This window comes from Choloepus didactylus, chromosome X (assembly GCF_015220235.1).
Source record: "Choloepus didactylus isolate mChoDid1 chromosome X, mChoDid1.pri, whole genome shotgun sequence".
NCBI lineage: Eukaryota > Metazoa > Chordata > Mammalia > Pilosa > Megalonychidae > Choloepus > Choloepus didactylus.
The window spans coordinates 117,948,230-117,970,527 of record NC_051334.1 but is presented as its reverse complement, the minus strand read 5'-3'; the positions used below and the strand labels follow the sequence as shown (position 1 = coordinate 117,970,527).

General features: G+C 38.9%; 2 pseudogenes; one reads left to right on the top strand and one right to left on the bottom strand.

The window, feature by feature from the left end:
* Positions 1 to 12,195: 12,195 nt before the first annotated feature.
* Positions 12,196 to 14,905, bottom strand: LOC119522318 (annotated as a pseudogene).
* Positions 14,906 to 14,946: 41 nt separating this feature from the next.
* Positions 14,947 to 15,897, top strand: LOC119523382 (annotated as a pseudogene).
* The last annotated feature ends 6,401 nt before the right edge of the window (positions 15,898 to 22,298 follow it).

The window sequence follows — 22,298 nt, the reverse complement described above, 5'->3', positions numbered from 1 at the left end:
GAACAATCATAGGAAGAAATCAAGAAAAAATTCCATTCACAAAAGCAACTAAAATAATCAAATATCTAGGTAGAAATCCAACCAAGGATATAAAGGGCTTTTACACAGGAAACTACAAAACATTGCTAAATAAATTAAAGAAAAACTAAATAAATGGAAGGCCATTCCATTTTCATGGATTGGAATACTAAATATCATTAAGATGTCAATCTTACCCAAAGCCATTTATAGATTCAATGCAGTCGCAATCAACATTCCAACAACCTTCTTGGCAGAAATGGAAAAGCCAATCATCAAATTTACATGAATGTTAATGGGCCCAATAGCTAAAGCCATCTTGAATAAGAAGAATGAAGTTTTAGGCCTCACACTTCCTGATCTTAAAACTTATTACAAAGCCACAGTAATCAAAACAGCATGATACTAGCACAAGGACAGACATATAGAACAATGGAATAGAATTGAGAAATGAAAGAGGAAAATGTTTCCTATTTGTAGATGTTGTAAACCTATGTATAGAAAATCCTGAAAAATCCACAATAAAGCTATGAGAGCTAATAAACTTATTCAGCAATGTGGCAGGGTACAAGATCAACATAAAAAAATTAGTATGCCCCTATATGGTAGTAATATACAATCTGAAAAGGAAATAAAAAATTCTGTTTGTAAGAGCTAATAAAAGTATGAAATATCTAGGAAAAATTAATTAAGTATGTGAAGGACTTGTACATGAATACTAGAAAAATTGCTGAAAGAAATTAAGGAAAACCTAAATAAATGGAAGGATAGTCTGTTATCCTGGTTGTAAGAGTACATATTGTCAAGATTGAATTCTATCCAAAGTGACTTACAATTTCAATGCAATCCCAATCACAATTCCAAATAGCCAAAGCCATCTTGAAAAAGAAGAATGAAGTTGAAGAACCCACACTTCCCAATTTTAAAACTTATTACAAAGCTACAGTAATCAAAACAGCATGGCACTTGCACAAGGACAGACGTATAGACCAATGCAATTAAATTAAGAGTTCAGAAATAAACCCTGCTATCTATGGCCAACTGATTTTTCCAAAAGGTGCCATCTCCACTCAACTTTAAAATAATAGTTTCTTTAACAAATTGTGCTAGAGAAACTGGATATCCTTATGCAAAATAATGAAGGTGAAAGGCAAAATATGGGGTAAGGATTGTGATAAGATGGCAGAGTAGCTAGCTCCAAGATTCAGTCTTTCCAACAGAACCACTATTAAACAGGCAGGAACTGTCTGTAACAAGTATTTTTAGATCTCTGGAGTCCAATAGAACACTGTACAGCATGCAGGGAAGAGCAGGAGGAAGAGGCCGATAAATTATGATAATGACTAGTAATTACTCTCTCTGGTGATGACCAGCACCCATTCCCCATTCTCACAGCAGGCCACTGTGGGGGCCAGCATCTGGCTAGCTCATTGGTGAAAGAAAGGGGCTTAAAATCCTCTTCCCCAAGACCAGGGGTATACACAGATGATCATTGATCATGGCTTTTGTTAAGCAACTTCAGATAACTAGGGGCCTGGCTCTTAGAGCAGCCATTGTTAAAATGGCCTGAGCAAAAGAAATGGCAGAGGAGACTTAAAGACAATATGCTTCTTCAGGACTGTCAACAACAATTTCAAGGGCTACATTTGCTGGGCAGGTCAAGAAAGCTCAGCTTCAGGGAGCCACTGAAGAAGCACCTGGTGTCCCACATGAGCCCCTCCTCAGGGCATTTTGGAGCTGATCTGAGCCCCCTTCATGGGTCCCTGGCCTTGTTTCAGCTGGGAAAGAGTGACCTGGTAATCTCATCTCTGGTGTGCCCCCCGCCCCTTAGAATTTGCCCTCTAGGTGAAAGCAGCTTGAGACAACAAAAGAAGCTACAGAGACTCACAGCCTGGGACTTAGGCTGGCCTCCTGGAAACACCAAGGAGAGGGAGGTCTCTCTCCTGGGAAATAGAGGGGACATTCAAATTCCTATATACAGAAGAACCTCAAAAGAACTAACAAGCCCAAGCCCAGAAGAAGGAACAGGCCCAGAAAGAAGCAAGGAATCTGCACACTGTATTCATCTTGGGCATACCTTTCTGATAGGAGGGCTGAAGCTCAAGAAAATCTCTGTCTTATCAACAATTGTTTAGAAAATCAAGAAACAGACATCTCAGGGAATAAATCCCAGAGCTGACTTCCTAAAATATTAAAATATGCAGTGTTCAGCAAAACAGTACAAGATAAACATAATGATGACCTATCCAAAGGAACAGGATAAAAATCTAGAAAATACCAACAAAGAGGACAAGAAGGTGGACCTACTGAACAAAGCCTTTAAAAATGATCTTTAAAATACTCAAGGAAATGAAGGAAAATAAAGAGAAAGAACTAAAGGATATCAGGACAACAAAGAATGAGCAATATGATGATCTTAGTAAAGACAGAATTTTTTAAAAAGAACCAAACAGAACTACTGGAGTTAAAGACCATAATAACTTAAATGAAAAATGTCCAGGAGGTTTTCAAGAGCAGATTGGAGCTGGCAGAAGGAAGAATCAGTGAACTCAAAGAAAATAACACTGAAATGAATCAAGCTGGGGAGCAGAAAGAAAAAAAAAACAGTTATGAAAAGCAAAAATAGCCCAAATCACCTCAGGGACACCATCAAGCATACCAATATATGCATTATGGGAGTTCTAGAAGGATAAGAAAGAGAGAAAGGGGCAGAAGGAATATTCAAAGAAACAATGTCAGAGAACTTCCCAAACTTAGCAAAAGATATGAATATGCACATCCAAGAAACTCAGAGAACACCAAATAGAATAAACATGAAGAAAAACGTACTCTTTCATATATTGATCACACTATAAAATTCAAAGGACAAGGAGCAAGTTCTGAAAGCTGCAAAGAAAAGCAATATGTTACATACAAGTGAGTCATAATTAGATTGACTGCCAATTTCTCATCAGAAACCATGCAGGCAAGAAGGCAGTTGGTTGACATACTCAAAATGCTGAAAGAAAAGAAGTGTCAGCGAAGAATTTTATATCCTGTGAGAATCTCAGAAATGAGGGAGAGATAAAGACATTCTCAGATAAACAAGCTGAGGGAGTTCACCATTTGAGCTGCCCTGTGAGCAATGCTAAAGGGAGTTCTTCAGACTGAAAAGAAAGGACAATCGACAATGGTTCAAAGTGGCATAAAGAAATAAAGACCTGCAGTAAAGGTAACTATTTGAGCAATTATAAATGCCAGTATTACTGCAGTGTATTCTTTGGAATGTAACTCCCCTTCTTACTTCCTACAGGTACTACAGTGCAAATGCATAAAAAGAAAAAGAAATGGTAAATCTATGCTTTTGGACACATGATGAACAAAGATATACATGCTAAGAAGCCCCCCCAAAATGGTGGGTGAGTGTTGGAAAAGTTTATGTGCATGCTGTTGAAGTTAAGTTGGTATCAAACCAAATACATTTGTTATGTATTTTGGATGTTAAATTGTAACTCCATTGTAACTACAAAGAAAGTAGATGAAAAATTCATCCCTATAGAAATGAGAAGGCACTCCATATGGTACAACACAAAAAAGGCAAACAAATGTAGAAATAGGCTTTTACAGAAGGAAGGAAAAAAAGTATAAGACTTACAAAGGCTACATTACAAAGGAAAATGGCAAAATAAAGTCCTGTATTATCAGTAGCAACTTTAAATGCAAATGGCTTAAACTCTCCAGTCAAAAGGGGGAGATTGGCAGATGGATAAAAAAAAAAGCATGACCCAACTATATGCTGTCTGAATATACACTCTCACTTTAAATTCAAAGATATAAGTAGGATAGAAAAAATATACCATGCAGCTAGAAATGGAAGATAGCTTGGGTGGCTATACTAATATAAGATAAAATAGACATTAAGTAAAAAACAGTTACAGGGCTACCAAAATCCAACCCAGTAGCCTTGACTCTTGAAGACGATTGTATAACAATGTAGATTACAAGGGGTGACAGTGTGATTGTGAAAACCTTGTGGATCACACTCTCTTTATCCAGTGTATGGATGGATGAGTAGATAAATGGGGACAAAATAGGGTGGGATGGAATGATTTGGGTGTTCTTTTTTATTTTTATTTTTTATTCTTATTCTGATTCTTTCTGGTATAAGGAAAATGTTCAAAAATAGATTGGGGTGATGAATGTACAACTATATGATGGTACTGTGAACAGTTGATTGTACACCATGGATGATTGTATGGTATGCTAATATATCTCAATAAAACTGAATTAAAAAAACAGTTATGGGGGAAAAGGTGGTTATTATATATTGATACAGGGGACAATTCAACAGGAAGATGTAATAATTGTTAATATATATGAACCTAACATCAGAGCCCCAAAATATATGAAGCAAATACTGTCAGATTTGAAGGGAGAAATTGATTTTTCTACATTAATTGTAGGAGACTTTAGTACACCAATCTCAGTAATGGATAGTATATCTAGTCAGAAGATCAATAATGAAGTAGACTTGAATGATACTCTAAATCAACTAGTCCTAACAGACATATATAGAACACTTCACCCAAGAAAAATGGAATACACATTCTTCTCAAGTGTACATGGATCATTCTCCAGGATAGACAATATGTTAAGTCACAAAACAAGTTTCAATAAATTTGAAAATATTGAAATCATACAATGTATGAAGCTAGAAATCAACAACAGAGAGAGAAATGGAAAATTCACAAATATGTGGAAATTAGACAATGTACTCTTAAACAATCAATGGGTTAAAGAGGAAATCACAAGGGAAATTAGGATATATCTTGAGGCAAATAAAAATGAAAATACAATATACCAAAATTATGGGATGCAATGAAGGCAATGCTGAGAATGAAAATTATATGCTTACGTTAAAAAAGAAGAAAGACTTCAAATCAGAGACCTAACCTCAAAACTGTAAGAACTAGGAAAAGAGGAGCAAACTACACCCAAAGTGAGCAGAAGGAAGAAAATAACAGATTACAGAGGAGATAAATGAAATTGAAACAAAAAAAAAACTGCTAGAGAGAATCCAGAAAACCAAAAGTTGGTTCTTTGAAAAGATCAATAAAATTGACAAACCTTTAGCTAGATGGACAAAGGAAAAAAGAAAGAGAATACAAATAAATAAAATAAAAAATGAAATGGGGACATCATTACAAACACTGCAGAAATAAATAGGACCTTAAGAGGAGACTAGGAACAACTGTGTGCCAATATATTAGATAACCTAGAATAAATGGACAAATCTGTAGAAACACACAAACTACCTACATTGACTCAAGAAGAAATAGATGATCTCCACAAAGCAATTACTAGTAGAGAGATTGAATCAGTCATCGAAAACCTCCCAACAAATTAAAGCCCAGGACCAATGGTTTCACTGGAGAATTCTACCAGATATTCCAAGAAGAATTAAATCCAATTCTGCTCAAACTCTTCCACAAAATTGAAGAGAAGTAACACTCCCTAATCCATTCTATTAGTATCTATTAATATCAATGAGATCTAATTGAAATTAAAAACTTTGGGGCCTGAGAGCACTTTATTATGACAGTAAAATAACAACCTACATAATGGAAGAAAATATTTGGAAACCACATACCTGATAAAGTTTTAATATCCAGAACATAAGAAAAACTAAAACAAACAAACCAATTAAAAATAGGCAAAATGATCCTTTCTTGTGTTGTTTATCAATTGTAACATACACACTTTGCATTCCACTTCAGTTCATCAGGCAATTCCTGTGAGCATTACCTGAAACATTTCTCTGCACAGTTCCACCTATGGAATGTTAAACCCAACTGGCAAGAACCTCCTCATATACTTCTTGAGTTCTCACAATCTTCTACCCCATCTACTCCTAGATTTCACTGAGGCCTCCAGTTCTCCTCATCCCTCCCTTATCTCTTTCCTCTGGTACCCTCATAGCTTAACTTCCTTCTCTAAACAGCCTCTGCCCAGGGCTTACAAGTCCCCAGAGTACTTTTGTCTCTGTCCTTCTCTATCTTATCCCCATCCCCGGAGAAACCCCCAACCTTGTATTAGTCCAGTCCCCAGCATTCTCCATGCCCACCTGCAGGCTATCACACATATTTAGACAGTCTTTGCTGAGCAATCTCTGGACACATCTCTTGTCAGGCCACCCCACATAAGCTATTTTAAACTTTCATACCCTGTGGTAGAGCCTGCCCCATCCCTGTTTACCTTTTCCTCAGCATGTAATCTTGTGTCCTACCAGGTAGGAGAAATAGATAACATTAGGGAACATGGGAGAAATGGATAACATTAGGAATGCTTTCAATGCCACCTCCCACCCCACCCCACTCCTAGCAACTATTTATATACATTTACATCATCTTTAACCCCTTCTCAGAGGGAAAAAAGGTCCTCTTTTTAGTCAAGGCCAAACCAGTTCCCAGCAGCTCCCCTTACTTCAGAGGCCTGCTTCAAAACCTCTTAATCTTATGGTAGTAGTTATATGACTGTATATATTTGTCATGACTTATTGAACAATACACTTAAAATGGGTGACTTTCATTGGATGTAAATTCTACCTCAATAAAACAGTTTAAAAAATAGGCAAAAGACATGAATTGGCATTTCTCCAAAGAAGATACACAAATGGTCAGAAAGCACATGAAAAGCTGCTCAATACAATTAGCCATCAGGAAAATGCAAATCAAAACCACCGTGAGATACCAGTTCACCCTGTTCTGGCTGGCAGGGGCTGGTTCGGCAGGAAGGCCGTAGGATGCACCAGGAACTGAGTGACATAAACTTTATTATGGGAACTTACAGGAGTGAAATGGGAAGTCAGAAGCTACTCTAATAGTGGCTGGTTCAGAGCACAGTGTGAAAGTACTTTGCAGTTAGGCAGGAATTAGCAAGGCCAGTTATAGAGGCCTGAAACAAAGACATTCCAAAGGGAGGACAATGTAGATATATGAACGGGAGGGGGTTTGTGATGCAGGGGAAAAATTAAATATCCTCAGGGTGTCAGATAACACTCCAAGGGCTCTGGAGAAGAGCAAGCCAGGGGTTAACATCCTATGCAGATGAGAGCCTGATGCCTAGCTTACATTGACCATTTGCACATCCCTCCCTCCTCAGGGAGGTTAGCTTAAACATTAGCTGACCTAGGTCACACAGGCTGCTGTGTGCTTTTGGATTTCACAGAGTGTCAGGGAGAGGCCTGGGCCTTGGGCTCCCACAACACCCATTAGAAGAGCTGCTGTTAAGAAAACAGAAAATTACAAATATTGGAGAGGATGTGGAGAAATAGGAACACTCATTCATTCCTGTTGGCAATGTAAAATGATACAGCTGTTGGGGAAGACAGTTGGCAGTTCCTCAAAAAGTTAAGTATGGAATTACCTTATGACCTGGCAATCCTGCTGCTAGATATATACACAGAACTGAGAGCCAGGAGTCGAAAAGACATTTGCAGACCAATGTTCATAGTGACATTATTCACAATTGCCAAAAGATGGAAGCAACCCAAGTGTCCAACAGGTCATGAAAGGATAAACAAAATGTGGTGTATACATACAATGGAATCTTATTCAGCCATAAAAAGGAATGAAGTTCTTGATACTTGTGACGACATGGATGAACCTTGAAGACATCATGTTGAGTGAAATAAGCCAGACACAAAAAGACCAATATCATATGATCTTAGTGATATGAAATAATTAGATTAAGCAAACTCATAGAGTCAGCATCTAGAATATAAGTTACCAGGCAACAGGCTGGGGCTAGGGAATGGGAAGTTAGGCTTAAACTCTACAGGGTTCCTATTTTGAATGATGGAAATGTATTGGTAATGGATGGTGGTGATGGTAGCATAACATTGTGAATGCAATTAACAGCACTGAAATATATTAGATTAAAAAAGGGGCGACATTAGATTCTATATATGGTAATAGAATAATTTTTTAAAAAAAAATCCATTCTATTGTGCTACACAGTGAACCCTAAGTTAAAGCATGTACTAATTAATAGTACAATGATAAAAATGTGCTGTCATCAATTGTAACGAATATTCCACACCAATGCAAGGTGTTAATGATTGGCTTGTATATGGTGTCATGGGTTTGTCTCTTTACACCTCAAACCTATGATCTCCATTAGAAAATGCCTGAGCCTTATCAGGTCGTGATTCAATGGGTTTGGGCTTCATCAAGTAACCTCCCACTCAATTAAGAGTATAGGGAGAGACAATAGTTTAAAAGTAAAGAGCATTCAAGACAAGAATTCAACTTTAACACATTTTTACTAAAGGAGCACTTAAGGTAAAAGGAACAAGTTTACAGTGTAAAAAATTAATTGATATACTACCAAGCCTTGGAACCCCTGCTCCTCCAGATGCAGCTGGACATGAGATCAGAGAGCTCCCCCTTGTTTGAGTTACAGAAAATTTATAGCATCTTGATTTATAGTACCTTCAATTAAGTCATATTCTATTTTACATTAGATGATGTGTCGTGAACACGAGTGACTCACAAAGTGAAACATCTTGATCCACGATTGGTTCAAGAGCAAAGGAGGGTATCCACAACATTATTAGAGACTTAGCTTTGAATGCTTGTAAAACTATACTGATAATATTTTTCCTAATTAAGCTATGACTTCTATAAGAGCAATATAACATACTTTTATTTATATCAAGTCTAAAAATTAGAAAAGAGATTACTATTACTTGTCTCTAACTTCTTAATATAGTTTTCTCATTTTATTCTATGATTAATTTAGCCATTACATCATATTGATAAACATACATTTGATTAGGACTGTATTCAACATTGCTACATTATTTATGACTTATCTATGATTAAAGTAACAGCTGCAGCCCCATCCTGTTGTCACAGAGGACCAGATGATTACATGTTATCTATATCTAAGAAGGTTGAGAGGGCCTTTCTGCTTTCTTGAAAATATTCACAAGTTTTTTAACTGTTTAGCTTCTCCTTCAGTATAATCTAATATAGGATTTTAAGGATACGAATCATGTGTCCCAGTTATTATAGTAAGACCTTTCCATTTTTTATCATTTGGAAATTGTACTTGAGTGTTTTTAGGTAAAAGTTCTGTTAAATATGCTTCTATATCAGAAGGAATAACTGATTCTTCACTATCGGAACAGAAAACATCAGGTGGTATATGAGAGCAGCATAGAGAGGAGTCAGTATCCTTATTATCAGATTCCTCAGTAGAGATATTATCCTGAGATAATGGGATTGCTGTATTTTATGCATGATTGTTCTGTAAACCTACAACTTCTCTAATAAAAAATTGAAAATAAATTTTAAAAAGATTTATGTGATTTAAAGAGAAAATTTGAATGAGGTTAAAAGGGGGAAACTTTAGTTTGTATTTATGTTACTAGAATAATTTTTTTTACAAAAAAATCTAGTACTATACAACAGAAAGAGTGAACCCTATTGTAATTGATGGACTATAGTTAATAGTACAACCTTAAATATATTTTCATGAAATTGTTACAAATGTACCATACTAATGCAAGATGTTAATAATGGGGTGATATATGGGAACTCTCTATTTTATGCATGATTTTTCTGTAAACCTACAACCTCTCTAATAAAAAATTCAACTATAAAAGATGTGTAGACAACTGAGGAAATTTGATTATGTTGTCAGTAGTAGATAATATTAGGAAATGGTTGCTAATTTTCTCAGGAGTTGATAATAGTATGATGATAATTAAGGAGAGTATCCTTACTTTTAGAGATGCATGCTGAAGTATTTAGGAGTGAGATATCTTGTCTGCAACTTAAGGATGTTTCAAAAAATTATGTTTACACACATTAATATAATGTATTATTAACAATTGTTTAATTGTTGCATCTGAGCATTAGTACAATAGAATCAGGGTGGCTACTGTACTAACCTTTCAAATTTTCTGTATATTTGGAAATTTTCATAATCAAAACTTGGAAAAAATGAATGAGATTGGACCCCTACTTCATACCATTTACAAAAATTGACTCAAAATGTAACAAAGACCTATATATAAGAAATAAAACTATAAAACTCCTAAAAGAAAGGGAAACATTTCCAGGATCTTGTGATAGGCAATGCTTCCTTAGATTTTATACCAAAAGCACAAGCAATAAAAGAAAAAATTGATAAACTGGACTTCATCAAAAGTTAACCTTATATGCATCAAAGGACATTATTAAGAAAGTAAAAAGACAACCAAAATGGGAGAAAATATCGAGAAAACATATATGTGATAAGGGTTTAATATCCAGAATATATAAGGAACTCCCATAAGTCAACAACAAAAAAACAAGCAACCCAATTTAAAAATGTGCAAATGTCTTGAATAGACATTTCTCCAAAGAAGATATACATTTAAATGGCCAATAAACACATGAAAAGATGCTCAACATCATTAGCTAGTAGGGGAATGCAAATGAAAACCACAATGAGTTACATTTCTCTCCCACTAGAATGACTACTCTTTAATAAATGGAAAATAACAAGTGTTAGCAAAGATTTGGGGAAATAGAAACCCTCATACATTGTTGGTGTGAATGTAAAATGGTGCAACTGCTTTGGAAAACAGTTGACAGGTTCCTTAGAAAATTAGGTATAGAGTTTCCATATGGCCCAGCAACCCTGCTTCTAGGTATATAGGCAAAAGAATCAAAAGTGGGGAATCCAACAGTTATTTGCACACTGATGTTCATAGAGTCATTAGTCACACTTGCCAAAAGGTGGAAGCAACCCATATATCCATCAATGGAAGAATGGATAAACAAAACTGTGGTATACATATAAAAGGGAAAATTTTTCAGCCATAAAAATGAATAAATTTCTGATACATGCTATAAAATGGATGGACCTTGAAGACATCATGTTGTGTTAAATAAGCCAGGCAGAAAAGGACAAATATTGTAGGATCCCACTTATAAGAAACATTTATACTATCCAAATTCATGGAGTCAGAAACTACAATAATAGTTGCCAGAGACTGGGTGAGGGTAGGGAATGGGGATTTAATGCTTAGTTGGTACAGATTTTCTCCTTGGGGTGATGGGAAAGTTTTGGTAGTGGAAGGTGGTGATGGCAGCACAACATTGTGAATGTAATTAACACCACTGAATTATATATTTGAATGTGGGTAAAAAGGGAAATTTTAGGTTGTATATGTGTTACCAGAATAAAATGTTTTTGTTTGTTGTTTTGTTTTGTTTTCACCATCCAAGACAATTTTACTTACTCACAAAAACAAATCCAAAGCCTGGTGCAGCAGCTCTGAGCACAGACCTCGTCCTGCCACTCTCATGGGCCTGAACTCATAACACTGAGCATTACTTGTCCTTCACTCATAGTAGCACTTTAGTCCCCACAACAACCCTGTGAGGTAGGTATCACCACCCTCCCCTTCCTGATCCATGTTACAGATGGGGAAACTGAGGCACACATTAACAAAGAGCAAGTCATGTGTTCAAGATTGGCACTGGAGTTTGAATGCAAAAGGACTCCTGGTTCTCACCACTGACTAGCCAGTGGCCCACCTGGCCTCTTCGCACTCCCCTTGGTGACTTCCAAGGGTAGTAGCACAAGAATTTAAAACTTCATTTTGCTGAAAGCAAAATCTGCAGAGCTTCAAGGCTGGGGGGATGATGTTTAGCTGAAGCAAGCCACATTACCTCAGCTGTCCCTCTCCTCAACAGTGGGGTGGACCCTTCTCCCACCAAAGAACTCTGGCATATGGGCACATGGGCATCCATAAAATACTAACATCTTTCACATCCCTAATGCAGGAATGTGGCTGATTCTTCCATAACATGCAGCCCTTTATAATGTGCACAGGTGGAGGTGACTTTAATGGCATTCTTCCAATGGACTTATGTGCAAAAGAAACAGGAAGGCATCTCCTGGGCAAAACACCCACTTCAGACAGCCAGAGGACAGACTGCACTGCCCCAGGGCCAGGGATCCCAGTGCAGCTCTGAAGAAGCTGGAGTCCTGGATCCAGAGCAGCTCCAAAGAACCCCAGAGTCTGAAAAGGATGCAGCAGTGGGGACGGTGGTAGGGGCGGCGGTGGTAGCAGCAACTCCAGCTGGCTCATGTGTCAGGATTCAGGCATGGTGGCTGCAGCCAGCACAAGCTGAGGACTCAGGAACGGCTCCTGTCCTCGTGGTTCCCAACAATCATCTTGCTATACAGCTTCTGCTGTTCCTCTTTGAATGTATCCTTCACTTTCTCCCTCTTCAGACCACCACCCCACAGGTCATGGGAGGCAGGTACCAAACACTGCAGACAATGGCCCAGCTGGTCATCATTCTCAGCAGGTACATCACCATCCCATATTTGCTGCTGTTCCAGAAGGCATCACCAAATTGAAGGTCATACTTGATAGCAACAAGGTGAACTGTGGCTCCAATTTCAGAACTTCCCGTTTTGAACACCATCATTGATGTGTTATGTATACAGGTTCCTTCTGGGAAAATGAGGATAGGTAGTTTGCTTTTATCCTGCACAGGCTCAGTCAACCTTTTAGCCACCAGGTGGCGATCTTTCACTTCAGAACACTCAAACCAGCCTTGAGGGCAGGCCTTCACCATGGCTTTCTGAATTACACCCATGAGTCCCCCTGTGCACTTGACCCACCATGGTATAATAGCTATCAATAGCCAAAATGACCAAGACAATAGGAGACGTATGATTGGCCACACAGATGCCACCATTTCTAGGTTTGTTTTTGCTGTCATGGTAGGTAATGATGGCTGTTAGGGCTCACATGCAAATCTGGTAACACACTACGTGGACATGTTTACTCATAAACTTCTTAAACCTCCCATTTGGTAAGTATCCCACCACGGTTGTGCCCACCACCAGAAGGCTAATCCGCATGAAAGTAGGAGCTATCTTGAGTGGCAGAAGGAAGCAATATTGAATCAGCACTCCTAACCCCCATAAGACAGTGAAACGAAGGCTGATATACTGGAAGTTATAACTGGTTCTGCTCAGCAGGTTCCAGGACTCCAATTCCTCTGCTAAGGATCTTTTTGTCACCTCATCATCCATAATGGTCTCCATTCTTTTCTGGCAAAAGTAGAAAATGTCAGAGAGCTCAAACTCTGGAGTTCTATCCAGAGCCTTACTACTCCCACTTCGATGAATATCTTTGATTTCTTCTAGGGAAGTAGGATCTTTTGCAATGATTCCATTGGTATAAGGCTTGTTAAGCTGATGGTTCTCCTTGGCTCCTCTCTCCATTCTCAAGGTAGCCCACACAAAGATTTTTAACAAAGTTTTCATGTAGAACTTTGGAATACCAAAGGAGATGCCAAAAATGGCTGGGATTATGATGCAAACGAGGAGAGTGAAGAGGGAGACGCCCAGAAGGTTGACAATCAGGCTATCAAAAGGCAGCAAAAGGATCACGGCGGAGATTGCAGGCAAGGCCAGGGCCTCCCCAAGAACAAACCACAGCTCTCAAATGGTCCTCCCCGACAGCAACAGCCTGGGAAAGGAGGCAGGTTCCCAAAGTATAACAAACTCCATTTCAAAGTTCATATCATTTGACTGCCTGAATGGAAAGGTTGGGATTAAAAAGATGGTAGAAAAGGGCCACAGAAGGTAGCTCTAAAATGCCAGACTCCCCAGAATAGATGGAGATGAATGAAGCAGGATAAATCTTCAGTAAAAGCATCCAAGTCCAGGCTGAGTTTCTGCAAAAGTGCACAGCAAGCGAGGGATCTCTGCTCTGCTATCCTTATACTGCTTCCAGAGGTTTTGCTTTCTTTTCTGCTCGAGAGAATTTAGCAGATAAATCTGTCCAGAAGTTCTGTCATTGCCAAAAGTACCAAGAAGAGTTCAATGTGGTGCCAGAAAAATCCTGATAATTTCTGTGGGGGTTGGGGGGTGGTGGCTGCTGGCACTTCACACAGAAGACTACTGAACTTGAATATGTGGAAATTAATTATTTTACTTAAAATTCCTTCATAAGTTGAAAACTGTGTTCATTATAGAGAGTTCATATCTGGCCCCATTCTTCCTCTAGAGAGGCTCCTGATGCTTTCTGCTTCCAGGACCCTCCTACCTGGAGAGCGACAATCTTTGCCAGTAGGGCACAGAAGCTGGCACAGAATGTCTCATGCTGCCTGCGGTGAGTGAAATTCCAGACGGTCTGGCATTGGTTTCCTCTGGATATTCTCCCTAAGGCCTCCTCCTATGCGGTGAGCTGGGTTCTTGGCAGGAAGTTGCTCACATGCTGCCAAAGCCACTGCAAGGCTCGGGGGCTCCAAATCTCTCTGTTGATTGTTCCTCCCGTTCTTCTAAAATGTTTTTAAAAAACAAAACAAAACATAGTATTATACAGTAGAAACAGTGAACTATAATGTAAACTATGGACTAGAGAAAATAGTACAATTATAAAAATATCGTTTCTACAATTGTAACAAAGTACCTCACTAATACAAAGTGTTAACAATATGGTAAACTGCGTTGGGGGTGGGTGGCTTATGGGAACTCTATTTTCTACATGCTTTTTCTGAAAACCTATACTTCTCTAATAAACAATAAATTTATTTTAAAAAGCCATCGGGGCATGTCGTAGTGACTGGTGCGGAAGCGTCCGGGGGCCCTTGGAAGCCACCAGGACAGCAGAGCGGCCGCGGCTATGGCCCGGCGAAGCGATATAGGGGGCAACGGAAGGGACCCCGGATGAATAAAGCCGGCCAAACCCCTTCAGCGCCGTCGCTGCCGCGGGTGGCCGGATGAGTCGTGGGATATGCCCCAGCCGGTAGCATGGCCTGCGCAAGGTGCGTGGAGAAGCCAGCGTGAGAGGCAGGGACAGCGTCCGGGGGCCCAGCAAGAGCATGGGAGGGCCAGCAGCTGCGGCCGCTGGAGCGGTGTTTGGCAGAGTATGCGGAGGATATGTATCATGCGCCGGGTGAAATAGAAAAGGAAAATTACTTACACATGAAAGAGGGTCATCAGAACCCAGATTAAGTGTAGCTCCTGTAATGGATATCATGGACTACTGCAAAAAAGAATGGAGTGGAAATTCGCAAAAAGCAACATGCATGAAAAAGGGCTACAAGAAGGTTTCTCAGAAATTCACCTCCATAAGGCGACTCTGCGGTGATAACTGTGAGCTGAGGGTCACATTGTTCCAGGTGCTGAGCCAGCCTGCCTAGCTGCCCCTGTGGCTGTAGTACCCCAAGCTCATGCTGTTACCAGAAAATTTGATCATCAAATACAGCTGGATCAAGCAGTGGAAACTTGGACTGCAATTTGATGGGTAGAGCGAGGACCTTGTTGGTAAAATTATGGAATCCCTCACTCGGCTAAGGAAGTGGGCAGGCTTGACTGAAATGAGAACTGCAGAAGCAAGGCAGATACCTCGTGATGAACTGTTCACAAATGAAGAGGAGGAATATAGTCTATGAAGCCGTGTAATTTATAATGCTAAACAGAGCCATTGAACTTATGATGATAAAGAGAAGGGAAAGGAAGTTCCATTTTCTCTGTGCTCCTGTTTGCTCCAGACACATAGAATGACCCTGGGCAGCTGCTGAGGAACCACCTAAACCAGGTGGGTCACACTGGTGGCCTTGAACAGGTTCAAATGTTCCTTCTTGCCTACTCTGTGGCCACGCCATCCAGGCGCACTGGCTCTCCAAGTATGACACTGTAGAGTTCATCACAGTCTACCTGTCAGACCCCTCAGAGGACTGGCCGATGGCAACACTGATTGCTGAGGATGATCGGCACTATAACATCCCCATCCAAGTGTGTGAGGAGGTGAGTCTGTGAGACGTCCATACTGCATAGCCTGGCGGGCCTAGCCTAGGACCCAAGCAGGGCCTCACTCAGGGTCTCTTAGAATGATCCATGAGAGTCCTTGGGTTTTTAAGCCAAGTTGGACTGAGGTGTTCTGAAGACTGTCTTTGATATAAGAATTAATCAGGTCCTTTCCATCATCTTCAACATAAAGCAAATACTTTTGTCTCCTCTTTGTATTGGAGGAGACTCATTTTGGAGAATGCATTTTTTTTATGTCTCAAATCAAAACTCCCTCTAATGGTAAACTGGCTTTTAATTTTTTTTCTTTTTAATTTCAGTTTTATTGAAATATATTCACATACCATACAATCATCCATGGTGTACAATCAACTGTTCACAGTACCATCAAATAGCTGTGCATTTATCACCCCAATCTATTTTTGAACATTTTCCTTACATCAGAAAGAATAAGAATCAGAATAAAAAATAAAAGTAAAAAAGAACACCCAAATCGTCCCCCCATCCCACCCTATTTTTCATTTAGGTTTTGTTCCCATTTTTCTACTCATCCATCCATACACTGGATAAAGGGAGCATGATCCACAGGGTTCTCACAATCACATGTCACCCCTTGTAATCTACATTGTTATACAATCATCTTCAAGAGTCAAGGCTACTGGGTTGGAGTTTGGCAGTTTCAGGTATTTACTTCTAGCTATTCCAATACAATAAAACCTAAAAAGTGTTATCTATATAGTGTGTAAGAATGTCCACCAGAGTGATCTCTCAACTCCATTTGAAATCTCTCAGCCACTGAAACTTTATTTTGTTTCATTTTGCATCCCCCTTTTGGTCAAGAAGATGTTCTCAATCCCATGAGGTCAGGTCCAGATTTATCCCCTGGAGTCATATCCCACGTTGCCAGGGAGATTTACACCCCTGGGAGTCAGCTCCCACGTAGAGGGGAGGGCAGTGAATTCACCTGCCGAGTTGGCTTAGCTAGAGAAAGGGCCACATATGAGCAACAAAGAGGTACTCGGGGGAAGACTCGTAGGCACAATTATAAGCAGGTTTAGCCTCTCCTTTGCAGTAACAAGCTTCATAGGGGCAAGCCCCAAGACAGAGGGCTCAGCACTGACTTTTAATTTTTAAGACAGTAATTCTTCAGGTGGTAATGGGTCTCTAGTGATCTTCCTATGCAATCTGCTTAATTGGTATAATTCTGGAATCAAATCTATTCATGGTACAGTCATAACATCCCTCTAATGGTCTTTCTCCTGCTTCCTGTGGGGAGAAGAGCAGTGGTTTGGATTTACATATTAATGAAGGCTATTGTAAGTAGGCTGTCTCATAGAAGATGAAGTACTGTGTCCAAAGTGGGTTATTGAAAGGTTGTTAGGAAGGCTGGAGAAGTAGTTGCAGGGGGGAGTGGGGATGGAATGCAGAACTTGTTGCTCTCCATGAGCAGGACTGGTGCCTGGCATCCCCTCAAGCACTGGTGCCTGTTGCAGTTGGTGCACTGTTCAAACCATGGACACTGTGCAGGTCAGTTCTAGTATCATGGACTATTCATTATTCTAAATTCCTAAGACCCGTGAGTTTTCCATTGGAAGGAAGTTTATATCTATCTGTGTTTTCAGAGATTCAGTCACTCGATCTACATTTAGATGTGGGGTAAGCTTGCATCCAGGTGTCTTCCTGGGTCCTCTTCATGCAGTGTTTTTGAGGATGCTTCCATCATCAAGTCCATGTAACTGAGCTGGTGGCAGGGGATGTGTTACAACAAATTGACTAAGATTTTTCATGAGTAAGTTCAAGCACAAGCATGTATCAAAATTGTGGCTATGCTGTATGCACCCATGATTTGGTTTGGGAAGCCTACTGAAGCAATTTTGCTGGTTATGATTACTTCTGCAGTCCAGGTGATGGGGGTGGACAGCCTGGCTGAGCAAGGTCTGCATGAAGGCCTGAATTGTCCATGCAGGACATGGACACTTGTTAGGACTGCATTAGCAGCATCTGAATTGGCTTAACATTTGTGGAGGTTGTATTTCCTTGACCTATTGAGTTCTATTTTATAGTAATTGAAATCTTTATTTGGTTTGATTCATTATAGATTATAAGCTATATAATCATCTGGGGGTGAACCTTTTTTGAAACTAATTTTTGCTTTTACTTAATTAAATTCTTAGTTAAGAAAACTCAAGAGGACACAAAACTATGCAGACTGCTACTATCATTTTTTTCCCATTACCTCATCAGTAATATTCACCCTTTTGCTAGATCCTTATTGATTAGAGTGTTTGAATCAAATTCTGCTCTAAAATGTGTGTGAATACGTTGGACAGGCTTTGTTTTGTCACTGTGAAATGCAGTGATACTTTGATTAAGTAGGTACCTGGAGGTCAAATTAAGGTAATAATAATGAGTTCTTGTTGACTTTCATGCTTAATTTTAGCATTATAAATGTACGATGCTCAACATATCATTCTTGGACATTTTTCAAACCACCACCTTATATGTTTATGTTATAAAAGGTGGTTGGGATCTGTGTCCCTCAGGCATGTTGAATCTGGCCATTGTCCCATGTGTACTACTGAATTTTAACAATACTCATGATCGTATATCTTCACATATTGAAAAACGTTCTATCATCCAACTTAATTCTTACATTTCATTCCTTTTTCTTTTCTCTATGTATGATATTGTTAGAATGTGTACAGAAATTGTGGTCTTAACTACCACATTGATAAAAACCCAAGAGGGTGAAACAAAAGAAGGCCATAGAACTGTACAACACAAAGAGTGAACCCTATTGCAAACTATGGACTAAAATTTATAATTTTATAGTAATATAGTTTCATCAATTATAATAAATGTGCCACACTAATGCAAATTGTTAATAACAGGGAAAACTGTGTTTGAAGGGAGTAGCATGGGAACTCTACTTTCTGCATGATTTTTCTGTAAACATACTACAGCTCTAATACAATTAAAAATTAATTCCTAAATATTTTTTGGTTTTTGATGGAATCTGTTCTAGTTTGCTAATGCTGCCAGAATGCAAAATACCAGAGATGGATCGGCTTTTATAAAAGCGGGTTTATTTGGTTACACAGTTACGGTCTTAAGGCCATAAAGTGTCCAAGGTAACACATCAGCAATCGGGTACCTTCACTGGAGGATGGCCAATGGTGTCCAGAAAACCTCTGTCAGCTGGGAAGGCATGTGGCTGGCATCTGCTCCAAAGTCCTGGTTTCAAAATGGCTTTCTCCCAGGACGTTCCTCTCTAGGCTTCAGCTTCTCTCCAAAATGTCACTCTCAGTTGCTCCTGGGGCGTTTGTCCTCTCTCAGCTTCTCCAGAGCAAAAGTCTGCTTTCAAAGGCTGTCTCCAAAATGTCTCTGTAAGCTGAAGCTCCTCTCTCAGTTCCAGTGCTCAACCCCTTAAACGGTTTTGAGGAACTGCAGCCTAGAGAGGAACGTCCTGGGAGAAAGCCATTTTGAAACCAGAACTTTGGAGCAGACACCAGCCACGTGCCTTCCCAGCTGACAGAGGTTTTCCAGACACCATTGGCCATCCTCCAGTGAAGGTACCCAATTGCTGATGTGTTACCTTGGACACTTTATGGCCTTAAGACCATAACTGTGTAACCAAATAAACCCCCTTTTATAAAAGCTGATCCATCTCTGGTAGTTTGCATTCTGGCAGCATTAGCAAACTAGAACAGAATCTAAAAGAAATTGTTTTCTTAAATCCAGTTTTGGATTACACATTTAGTGTATAGAAATAAAAATGATTTGGGGTGTTGATTTTCTGTATTGCAACTTTGCTGAATTTGTTTAGCAGTTCTAATAGCTTTTTGTGGACCCTTTAGTATTTCCTATGTATAATATTATGTCAACAGTGAGTAGATATATTTTTATTTCATCCTTTCCAATATTGATGTATTTTATTTCTTTTCCTTGTCTGATTTCTCTGGCTATAACTTCCAATACGATTTTTAAAAAAATCTATTTTATTAAGATTGTTCACATACTATACAATCATCTGAAGTGCACAATCAATTGCCCATGGTACCATCAAAGAGCTGTGCATCCCATCACCACAATTAATTTTTCTTTCAATGTTTAGAACATTTTCATTACTCCAGAAAAGAAATAAAAACAAAAAAGAAAACTCAAATCCTCCCAGACCCCTAACCACCCCCCCTTATTGACTCATAGTGTTGGTATAGTACATTTGTTACTATTGATGAAAGAATGTTAAAATACTACTAACTGTAGTACATAGTTTGCAATAAGTATATTTTTCCCTATATACCCCCTATTATAAATTTCTAGTTATAGTGTCATACATTTCTTCTAGTTCACGAAAGAGATTTCTAATATTTGTACACTTAAACATAGACATTGTCCACCACAAGATTCACTGTTGTATACATTCCTATATCTTAACCTTCAACTTTCCTTCTGGTGACATATGTAACTCTTAGCTTCCCCTTTCCACCACATTCATACACCATTCAGCACTGTTAGTTATTCTCATAACGTGCTACCATCACTTCTGTACATTTCCAAATGTTTAAGTTCACCCTAGTTGAACATTCTGCTCACAATAAGCAACCATTCCCCATTCTTTAGCCTTGTTCTATATCCTGGTAACTTATATGTCATGTCTATGAGTTTAGATATTCTAATTAGTTCATATAAGTGAGACCATAGAATATTTGTCCTTATGTGTCTGACTTATTTCACTCAATATAGTGCCCTCAAGTTTTCTTCATCAACCCTTTTTTTCTAAGACAGTTTTGTTCACCCACCATACATTCCATCCCAAGTGAACAATCGATAGTTCCATGTATAATCACGTATTTATACATTCACCACCATCACCACTATCTGTATAAGGAAATCTCCATTGATTCCACAAAGAAGGAGGAAGAGTCAAAGAATGCAGAGAGACAAAAGAAAAAGAAAGAAAAAAATAACAGCTAAAAAGCAACAAAAGGAAAGACAGAATTAAACTAAAGTACAATAAAAGAGTCAGACAACATCACCAATGCCAAGAGAGTCCCATAGCCCTCCCGTACATGCCCCTCTTATAGGCATCCAGCCCTGGCACACCATCTTTGTTACATTAAAGGAAGCATAATACAATGTCTCTGTTAACTATAGTCTCCAGTCTGCATTGATCTTATCTCTTTCCCCAATACCACCCCATTTTCAACACCCTGCAAGGTTGACACTCATTTGTTCTCCCTCATGTAAAATCATATTTGTACATTTTATCACAGTCATCGAGCACTCTAGGCTTCACTGAGTTACACAGTCCCAGTCTGCATCTTTCCTCTTTCCCTCTGGTGTCCAACATGTTCCTAACCTTCCTCTTCCAACCAAACTCACAGTCATCTTTGTTCAGGGTACTTACATTGCTGTGCTACTATCTCCCAAAATTGTTTTCTAAACCTCTCACTCCTGTCTTTTCCTTTCTGTCTGCAGTGCTTCCTTTAGTGTTTCCTGTAGGACAGGTATCTTGTTCACAAACTGTCACTGTCTGTTTGTCAGAGAATATTTTAAGTTCTCCCTCATATTTGAAGGACAGTTTTGCTGGATATAGGATTCTTGGTTGGTGGTTTTTCTCTTTCAGTATCTTAAATATATCACCCCACTCCCTTCTTGCCTCCATGGTTTCTATTGAGAAATCTGCACATAGTCTTATCAAGCTTCCTTTGTATGTGATGGATCACTTTTCTCTTGTTTCTTTCAGGATTCTCTCTTTATATTTGATGTTTGATAATCTGATTATTAAGTATATTGGCATAGGCCTATTCAGATCTATTCTGTTTTCAGTACACTGTGCTTCTTGGATCTGTAATTTTATGTCTTTCATAAGAGATGGGAAATTTTCATTGATTATTTCCTCTATTATTGCTTCTGCCCCTTTTCCCTTCTCTTCTCCTTGTGGGACACCCATGACAGGTACATTCATGCACTTCATGTTGCTGTTTAATTCCCTAAGATGTTGCTCACATTTTTTCATTCTTTTTCCTATCTCTTCTTTTGTGTGTAGGATTTCAGGTGTCTTGTTCTCCAGTTCCTGAGTGTTTTTTTCTGCCTCTTGAAATCTGCTGTTGTATGTCTACATTGAGTTTTTAATCTCCTGTGTTGTGCCTTTCATTTCCATAGGTTCTGCCAGTTGTTTTTTCAAACTTTCAATTTCTACCTTATGTTTGCTCAGTGTTTTCTTCATATCCTTCATCTCTTTTGCCACATCTTCCCTCAATTCATTGACTTAATTCCTGAATTGATTTAGCATATTTCTTACAAAATCTTTAATTGATTGTTTCATTAGAGTGAAACAGTATCTCAACTGTATCTTATTTGAGGTGAAAGTTTTTTCCTTTGACTGGGCCACATCTTCAGCCTTCCCAGTGTAATTTGTAGTTTTTCTGTTGTCTAGGCATCTGGTTTCCTTGATTATCCCA